General features: G+C 46.4%; 1 long non-coding RNA gene across 1 annotated transcript; it reads right to left on the reverse strand.

Moving 5' to 3' along the window:
* Window positions 1-2,015: 2,015 nt before the first annotated feature.
* Window positions 2,016-9,336, reverse strand: LOC118934092 (uncharacterized). The gene is made up of 2 exons (XR_005033325.2): window positions 9,156-9,336; window positions 2,016-4,177 (listed from the first exon to the last, which is right to left on the reverse strand). It is a non-coding gene; the product is annotated as an uncharacterized LOC118934092 (long non-coding RNA).
* Between the last annotated feature and the right edge of the window lie 12 nt (window positions 9,337-9,348).

The following is a 9,348-nucleotide window of genomic DNA, read 5'->3' on the forward strand; positions in this document are numbered from 1 at the left end:
CTCCAGCAGCGCACATGGCAGAGCAGCAATACCAGAGAGGAAGAAGGAGAGGCCAAGACTGTATTGGGCTTGCATATCAAGACCTAGGGATAAGACAAAACACCAAAAAGCACATGGTGATGTTCTTTTGACAAAAAAATACTATACATCCCAGTTTGAGTAGCAGTGGTTTCCAGGAACCACCAAGAGCACCCCCAGCAGCCACCCCTGACTCTCAGCCCTCCTGCATCTGGCAAGCGTCTTGTTTGCACAGCATCTGCCCTGGAAGCCACAGCTGGGCTGGGCTGCCTGTTAGTGGCTCCCTGCTTGCCCCTGGGTGTGGCTAATATCTTAAACTTCAGTGTCCTCCTGGAACAACTCCTGCCGACTGAAAGGATTAAAAAAGATAGTGCAAGGAAGCATTACTGGCATGAGGTAGCTCTCAAAATAGGCCGGCAGCTTTTACTGTTACAGGCAGAAACTGTGCCTGAGACTTGGTAAGACATCTGATGAGAATTATCCTCCCCCAATTCCAGAGTTTCAGCGTCAGTGAACACTTGCTCAAACAGAGGTATCTGCCAATTTGAACAATGGGCCCTCAATAAACACCCGGAGAATGACTGACGCCTCAGGGCTCCATCAGCAGCTGACTTGGCTTTGTGAAAAGTGAATGCCAGGTCCTCACAGGCCCTCTACATCAGGGTCTGCAAACTCTCTGTAAAGGGCCCGGCAGGAAATACCGAGGCCCTGTGGGCCACATGGGCTCTGTTGCAATTTCTGGGCTTGGCCATTGGAGACAAAAGCAGCCATAGATAGTCCAGAAAAGAATGGTGTGGCTATGTTCCAATCAAATTTATTTACGGACACTGAAATTTGGATTTCATGACAATCTCCACATATCATGAAATCTTCCTCTTCTTCTGATTTCTTCCAACCATTTAAAAATGTGGAAGCCATTCTTAGCCTGTGGGCCACACAGAGACAGCAGGGAAGATTGTTGTCCCACAGGTTGCAGTTTTCTCTATCACAGGGGCCAAGATCACTTATGCCAACAGACTTCTACAAACACGATGAATCTGCACAAAATACCTGACTAGTGCTCTTCAAAAATGTCAGGGTCTTGGCAAAGTGGAAAGGACTGTGAAACTGGCACAGATCAGAGGGGATGGAGGAAACCTGATGACAAAATGTGAAGTGGAATCCTGGATTTCGGGGACAGAAAGAGGACATTAGGAAAAACTGGTGGAATCCAGGTAAAGTCTGCAGTTAGTTCATCGTGTTGTACCAATGTTAATTTCTGAGTTTTGGTCAGTGTCTCATGTTTAAATAAGCTGTGCCCGCCAGGGAGGCTGGAAGGAGAGCCTGGAGTCCTCTGCAAACATGACCCTCTGCTGTGCTTCAAGGCAATGCAGCTAAAAAGGGTCTTTTTTTTTTTAAAGATCTCTGTCCCTAAGCACAGCTCCCCTAGACACTGGTGTTTTCAGCCTGAGTCTGCTCTTTAGGGAATTAGCCAGAGGTTCCCCTCCAGGCAGCTGGTTCAAAATTGACTCTAATTAATAGAAACAGGGCACTTGGAATCAACAGCAAGTTGCCACCCTACTCATCTTTCATATAACTACCCTCTGCTAGCTTGACTTAAAGGAATATTTGTTTAAAAACCCAGGTTGATGCAACATTCCTCAATGGCAGTGCAATACTGTGTCGGGACTGATCTCATGGAACAGTAAATAGCAGGGTCCCTGTGCTCTTTAGCCTGGGTTTTCTTAGGCTGCTGATGCCTAAAGCAGGCTTTGTGCCTTTCTAGGTAATGGTGGGTATTTATCCATGCTCAGGTGAGAGGCATCAGGCCCAGGAAGGTCACTGTCCAATGCTGGCACCACTGCTTTTTTTTTTTGATAGTTTGAAATCACTAGTGGTCCAATGGGGAAGTTAAATACCAAAGCCACCCCTAGACCCCTGAAAGGGACTGAATCATTGTGTTCTGTACCCATCCCCCATGTTGTTGTTTTGTTGATTGGAAATCACAAACCACAGCAATGTAAACATGGTATTTATTTTTGTATATCTTACTCTTTAAAGAAAGTGGGGGTGTTTTCTTTGAGAGGGGGACAAATTTAGTTGCAACAACTAGTATATGCTCCTTGCCAGCACTTCAAACAATACACAAGTGTGTGCTGTGAACTGCAAGTCCCCCCCCCCCGCCCGTCTTGCTGACCAGCATGTCTGCCCTAGAGTAGGGAGGAGTGGGCAGTGGCATGGACCACAGGCCTGAGGTGCAGAGAACACAACAAGTACAGGGAGACATGGGGCCGCGGCGAACCCAGAGCACGTGGTCCTACTTAAGGGGCTGGCTGCTGCCTTGCATCTCTGTGGGGATTTGATTTCTTCATAGAAGGGCTTCGTTCATCCATTCACAAACTGAGCAAATATTTACCCTGTGCTAGCACTGTTAGGGCTGGGTGTGCAGTGTTGAACAGGACAGACACATACCTTGTCTTTAGGGAGCTCATATTAAATATAAAAATATCATTGCAAATGATACTCAGAGGTATAAAGAAAAGGCCCTGGCCTATGAAATAGAAAATACCAAGAGGGGAATGGACTTTATTTAAGGTAGTCAGGAGAGTCATCCAAAGATGAGACGTTGAAGTTGAGAGCCGGTCATAGAAAGACATGGAGCAGAATATTCCAGAGGGAACAGTGTGCACTACAGCCAGAAGCAGTCAGTGAAGCAAAGGTTTGTGCGGTCAAACTGTAGAAGGGGATGTAGACTCAAGATGAGGCCCACAGGGGTCTAGAAGGTTCTCTTGTGTTCCTTCAACACTATTGTGTGGCTCCTCCTCACAAGTCTGAATAGGAATGCTTTCATGTGGGCAGTTGGCAAGAGGAATGGATCCATGTGGAAGAAGAGCTGGCTGTTCTCATTTCCTTCTGTCCAAAGAGTCTTGATGGAGAGTGAGCTGTCGAGGATTCCAGGGAAGACCATACAGAAGTCATGTGTGGAAGCCAGCCCTTAAGCTGGTGTGTTCTTTCACATGACCCTAGCCAAAGGTGGAAAAAGCTCATGGTGAGTTTCAGCCCCGTAATGCCTGAGTCGGCATCCTTCTTAGTTTTCCAGGAATTTCAACATTTTAAAAAAATGTAATAACCATGATTTTCTCAGTGATCTTGTCCCTTTATGCACAATCATGTTGAAATATACATTCCCCTGAGATGCTAGTGATCACCAGAAGGCAGCCTAGTTTACAGTAACGCTTAAAAAAATGCATGCCACTTACTTCTTCCTCAGTGTCCTGCTGGTCACCTCTACCTCTACCGCTTTTCTAGAATAAATGACAGAATGGCTATAACTTGTATATAGATCTTCTAACTAATAGTGACCTTGGTGTCAATGACACATGCTAAGTCCTGAGATACAGTGACACAAAGCATGATTCCTCCTCTTAAAAATGTTACATTGTAGTGAGGAAAACAGTATATCAATGATAATTACAGTATCTTGTGTTATGTTAGAGGGGCACCCAGAGCAGATGGGGTGGGAAGAAGGAGGACATCAAGGAAGGTGGAGGAGAAATTACATAAATGAGGTACTCTAAGCCAATCTGAGGGCTGGCTGCAGGTGGTGGCAGGAAAGCAACCCAGAGAAGGCAGTGGTCACATTATGGATGGACTTGTGTGCTAAATCAAGGAGGCTAAACGTGAAGGGAGAGAAGGGGATCAGAGTTGCATCTTAGAGGCATAAGACAAGGTGATGAGTAGAAGTGGGTGGCTGAGGAAAGAGACAGCAGTGAGGAGACTGTTAGTTTGGGGAAAAGTGAAGAAGTGCAACAAGAGAAGAGGCACTCAGGAAGTATAAAGAAGTCTAAAGACTACGGTTAAATGTGGTACCAATGATGATCTTTGGTTTGCAGCAATAGAAACTGGCTCTGGTTAGCTTAGGTGGAAAGGGACTTTATTTGAAGGCTATCAGGTAACTCACAAAATCAATGGAGAGACTGGAGAAGCAAGTTCTGAAACTGAACAGGAGCCAAAAAAGGCCAGGATGCCAAAGGCACTGCTCCCAGGGACAGCAGAGCCCCTTCAGTCCTCTTAGGCCATTTCTGCTCGAAGTCATTTCTCCACAGCTTCCATGCTGCCTCAAAAACCATAGTCAAAATCAAAACCACAATGAGATACCACTTCATCTCCACTGGGATGGCTAAAATAAAAAAGACAGAAAAGAACAAGAGTTGGTGAGGATGTGGAAAAGTTAGAAGCCTCCTACCCTGCTGATGGGAATGTAGAACAGGGCAGCTGCTTTGGAAAACAGTCTGGTGGTTCCTCAAAATGTTAGCCATATGACCCAGCAATACTTCTCCTAGGTATATAGGTAAGAGAAATGAAAATACACATCTGCACAAAACCTATATACGAATGTTCACAGTGACATTATTCATAAGATTCAAAAAGTGGAAACAATCCAATGCCCTTCATTGAACGAATGGATAAACAAAAAGCAGCAAGTCCATGCAATGGAATACTATTCAGCCACAAAAAGGAATGAATTAAAACATGCTACAACATGGAGGAACATGAAAAATATGCTAGCATAAAGAAGCCAGACACCACAGGACACATATTGTATAATCCAGTTTATGTGAAATATCCAGAATAGACAAATCCACAGAGACAGGAAGTAGATTCATGGTTGTTAGGGGCTGGTGGGGAGTGCGGAAGGGGAATGGCTGCTAATGGGAACAGGGTTTCTTTTTTGGATGACAAAATGTCCAAAAAATGATTGTAGTGATGGTTTCACAACTCTAAGAATATACTAAAAATCACTATAAAAGGTTAAGTCTTATGGTAAGTTAATTATAATTTAATCAAGCTACTTAAAAAAGTCATCCAGCTAGACCATCTGCCCAAGCTCAGTTAGGTCCGACCCATGCTCAGGACCTAATTCCCACAGTGAAGAGAGAGACAGGTCCCCTCTAGCTTCCGTGCGTGGGGGTGGCCTTCCCCCCAAAGGCTTACCCAGAACTAGGAAGGGTATTCAGATACTGGGTAGCTTGTGGGAGTAGGCAGAAAATATCTGGGCAGCCTTTTAGATTCCTGACCCAAGAATTTGCCAAGCCTGTTTGTGGATGGATTCCAACTTTACTCCAAGTCACCAGCTCATCACCAAACAGTCTGCATTTAATCATTCATTGTTAGGAGAGTGGTGGATCACACTGTTTGACCTTTGAACACATCCATCTTTCAAAGTACTTTATATCTAACACCTCTTTTATGACCTCAAGGGGCCCAACTTTTTTGGTAAGCCAGTGGCTGCATGGATGGATATACAAATTGCCAGTCCACTGGTAGGCATTTGAGCTGGTGACCATTTTTATAGTTGTGTAAGTATAGTTACAGTTACAGGCAAGAAAATATGCAGAAAGGGAGATTGTAGTATCTGGTTTATCAAAATTCTTTTCAAGGTCTCCCCAGTCTATCTGAACCTCATAAAGCCCACACTTAAGGGGTGTCTCCTCAAAGGGAGAACTTCCCTACAGTAATTTGGAACCCCATTATGCTCCAGCAAGTGGTATGCTGGTAAATGTTTGCCAACCAACCCTGGGTTTGGGAGGGAGAGGGGAGTCCTGATGTATAGCATTTGTCAATTTACATAGTGTCAATACCTCCACCATGGCTGATTTCCAACTAGTCACGGTGAAGGTGGAGTGGGAACATAGAGATCACCATCAGGAAAGCCATGGGTTCTGGCCAGGACTCTGCTAAATGGACTGAGTCTGCTGGATTTTCATGTCCTTTTCCATGACAGGAGGGAGGCTTGGTCCTTTGCAATATACCCTTCTGTTCCTGTGTCTGAGGAAGGGACTATATTTCATTCTGTGGTTGGCGTGTTCTCTTTAAAGTTTTCCCACATTGCTGGGCCTTGCTAACGGCCTGCTCCCCAAACACCAAAGCACCTCTATTTATGAAAACAACACACTGAGCCGCTGCTGCAAGTTGCTAGGTGAGGGCAGAGGCTGCAAGAACTCAGGAGCTGGGCCTATGTTTTCCACTCAATGACGCATCCCCTCTCTCAGCTCCACAGAGGGAAACCTCCTGCACCCCTGGGGGTGAGCCAGGCTCCACCCTACAGGAGCTGTAACAGGAGGAGTGAACTAAGGGTTGAATTTAGCAGCCTGGGAAGAAGTAGTTTGGCTTCAGTCCCTAGTGTGGATCATAATGATGCTAAGGATCATACAGGCCCTTCATTTAACAAATACTGCCCAGCCTCCGGTCCTGAACATGTGCCAGGCACTGTTCTTAGTGCTCAACAAATACTGTCTTTGATTCTCCTAACAACTCTGTGAGGCAGGTGTTGTTATTATTTTCATCCCCATTTCACAGAGAGTTAAGACACAGCCATAACTGAACAATTCATGTCTGCAACCCTCAGATCACCCTTTAACACATCTGGAATAAGAACTAGCATTCAGAGCAAGCTTGACTTCTAGTTTCTGGTAACTAGTTGTTCAGATGAACTCTCAAGCTGAATGCAACTAAAAACACTAGAAGTATTTTAAAACATCCCGAGAGCCACCACATGCTGACAAGATAGTAAGGAATAGCTGAAATGCGAGGAAAGAGAACCCTGAAAGATAATCTAGCAAAGAAGCTGCTTTAACACTGCAAGTATTTGCCCAGCCTAGCATATTTGAACCCCAATGTGTATACTTTTTTGAGGCAAGGTCAGAAATCAAAGTTCAGGGACCACACACTAAGTGGGAGATGAGACCTTCTCCATGGTAATTTGGGATCCCACTTGGCTCCACCAGTGGTATGCTGGTAAATGTTTACCAACCAGCTCTGGGCTGGGAAAAGGATCCTGATGTATATATAGCATTTGCCAATTTCCATAGTATAAATACTCCTGCCACCACAGATTTCAAACTATCAATATGAGGTCACTGAACACAGAGGTGGGGAGTGCAGGCCTGCCAGTGACTCCACCCTCAGGGCAAACCAGTAAGCAAACCAGTCTTGCTCAACTGGGCAGCCAGCATTTGCATCACCTGGGTGGTCCAGGGAACCACAAGCTCCGGAGGTAGGTAGTCCTGGCCTGGCAGTGCCCTCAGGAGCCTGGCAGAAGCCAATGTAATTCATCTCTAGAGAAAGGTAACTTCATCCTAGTCCTCAAATTATCTTCACAAATAAATTTTAAAATGCAGTGTCAGCATGGTCAAAGAGAACCAGGCAGATCACAAGGAAATAGGATACCATGAGCAAGACCCTCAGATACTTGAGATATTAGAATTATCAGACAGAGACTGTAGAACAACTGTGCTTTGTTAAAAGAAGTTTAAAAATATCTGCAGGGGACAGGAAACTATAAAAAGTGACATAGTGGATTTATAAAGAACATTTGTAGAAACCTTTACAGTTTAATCAGAGATCAAAACCACAAATAGCTTCAGGGGCCATCTGGTAACACAAATGAGTCAAGTGATTGGTGACACACTGGTGACCTGGAGAGCTTTGTCTGAGGGGTACAGGGCTCCTGAGTTCCAGCTGGTTGTTGCCACATGGCCCTCAGGGCTCAGTTTGCAGCTCTTCTGCCACCTCTAGAGAAGCTGGATATTTGGATTTTTTATTGTAAAAGATATATAAAACTGACCACTGTAGCCATCTTAAAGTGTACAATTCAGTGGCATTAAATATATTCCCAATGCTTTGCAACCACCACCACTATCTGGTTCCGGAACTTCTTGTCAACCTTAAAGGAAACCCCATACTCATTAGCAGTCTCTCCCCATTCCCTGCTCCCAAGCCCCTGGAAAATACCACTCTGTTTTCTAACGCCATGGGTTTGCCTCATCTATGTATCTCTTGTAAGTAGAATCATACCATATTTGTCCTTTTATGACCAGCTTCTTTCATTTAGCATGTTTTCAAAGTTCATCCATGTTGGGGCATGTATCAGTACTTCATTGTTTTTTAATGGCTGAAAAATATTTGATTGTGTGGATATTTACACATCTATCCATTCAGTTGATGTTTAGATTTTTGAGATGATATCTCCCTGTTTTAAATTCAAATACATATATTAAAAAGTTCTGTTTGGCCCTAAGCACATTTCTGCTGGTCAGAATACTGTCAGAGGGCCAAGAGATGAAACGTTTTTTATGACTCACTGTTACCTATTTTCCCATATAACCTTCAGAATGATTCTCTAAGGGAAAAGTTATCTTCATTTTTCACATTAGAAACTCCAGTACCACAGTAGTATTTTTCCTCAAAACCAAAACCTCAGGGGAAACTGCTTGGTTCTAGGATGAGTGGGAGTCAGGGACCTAGGCTATGGTTATGACCTTGAGCTTCTCTGGGACTCAGTTTCCCGCACCCCACCCCTCTAAAATGACTGGTGCCTGGCTAGTTTATCTCAAAGGCACTGGGCTTGCTGACAGGGTGTCCCGCTTTCCCCAGCATTCATCTGGGTATGAATCAGCTCTGGTCAAGGCGGTTTAGCTGCAGCTGAAACTCGAAGATGTGGCACCTGGGTTGTCCTGACATTTACAGGTTCCTCTGCGTTTCTGTCTTGAGGCCGAAGGGGAAGAAACAACCTCAAAAGTTCTCTTTGGAGGCTGGCCAGTCCATTTTACCTGCTACCTTTGTGCAGTAGCAGCACCTGGTCTGAGCCTGGGACTTCAACTGCGAGTGGCTTAAATTTACATCGTGGTTCTGCGACAGAAACCCAGCCTGGGACCCCCACCTTATTTAAGGCGAGGGCAACTTATCTCCAGGGGGGAGAGGACAAGCCCCTGTTGGAATGCTGATAATCGCGGGGCTTTTCCTGACACTGCAAGGCCCAGTGTCACTCGTGGTCTGTCTGCCTCGTTCCTGGCACCTCTCCTCCAAACCCAGGTGTCCGAAAGGACCCAGCAAGGGAAGCGACGCCCTAGTTCGTGGTTTACATCTGGCACAGGGCCAGCAGAGATCCCTGTTTCTCAACTCTTTCCTAGAGCACCTCGCGTCCCTAATCGCGCCTTCAACTCTGAGAAGTCAAGAGCCCCGCAGGAAACTTGCATTCCTGCACCCGCTGCCGCACGTCCGGGGCAGCGGGCGGGCCGCCGAGACGCCTCACGGAACGCAGCCCCTTCACCGCCCGCCTCCCCGGCTGCGCGCGTCCCCCGGGGGCCCCGCGGCACCTGCGGCCAGCAAGTACGCGGCCGCGCGCGGCCGCCGCTCTCGGCGCTTCCCTTGCCGCCTCAGCGAGGCTGGGGTCGCGGGGCCTCCCCTCGGTGGGTGGGAGGCTCACAGCGCCCGAAGGCCGCACTGTTGGCGGCCGCGGCGGCGCTGCTTCCCCTGCTCGGTGCAGCTGCCGCCCGGCGCTTGCGCACT

Source organism: Manis pentadactyla, chromosome 14, assembly GCF_030020395.1.
Source record: "Manis pentadactyla isolate mManPen7 chromosome 14, mManPen7.hap1, whole genome shotgun sequence".
Classification (NCBI taxonomy): Eukaryota; Metazoa; Chordata; class Mammalia; order Pholidota; family Manidae; genus Manis; species Manis pentadactyla.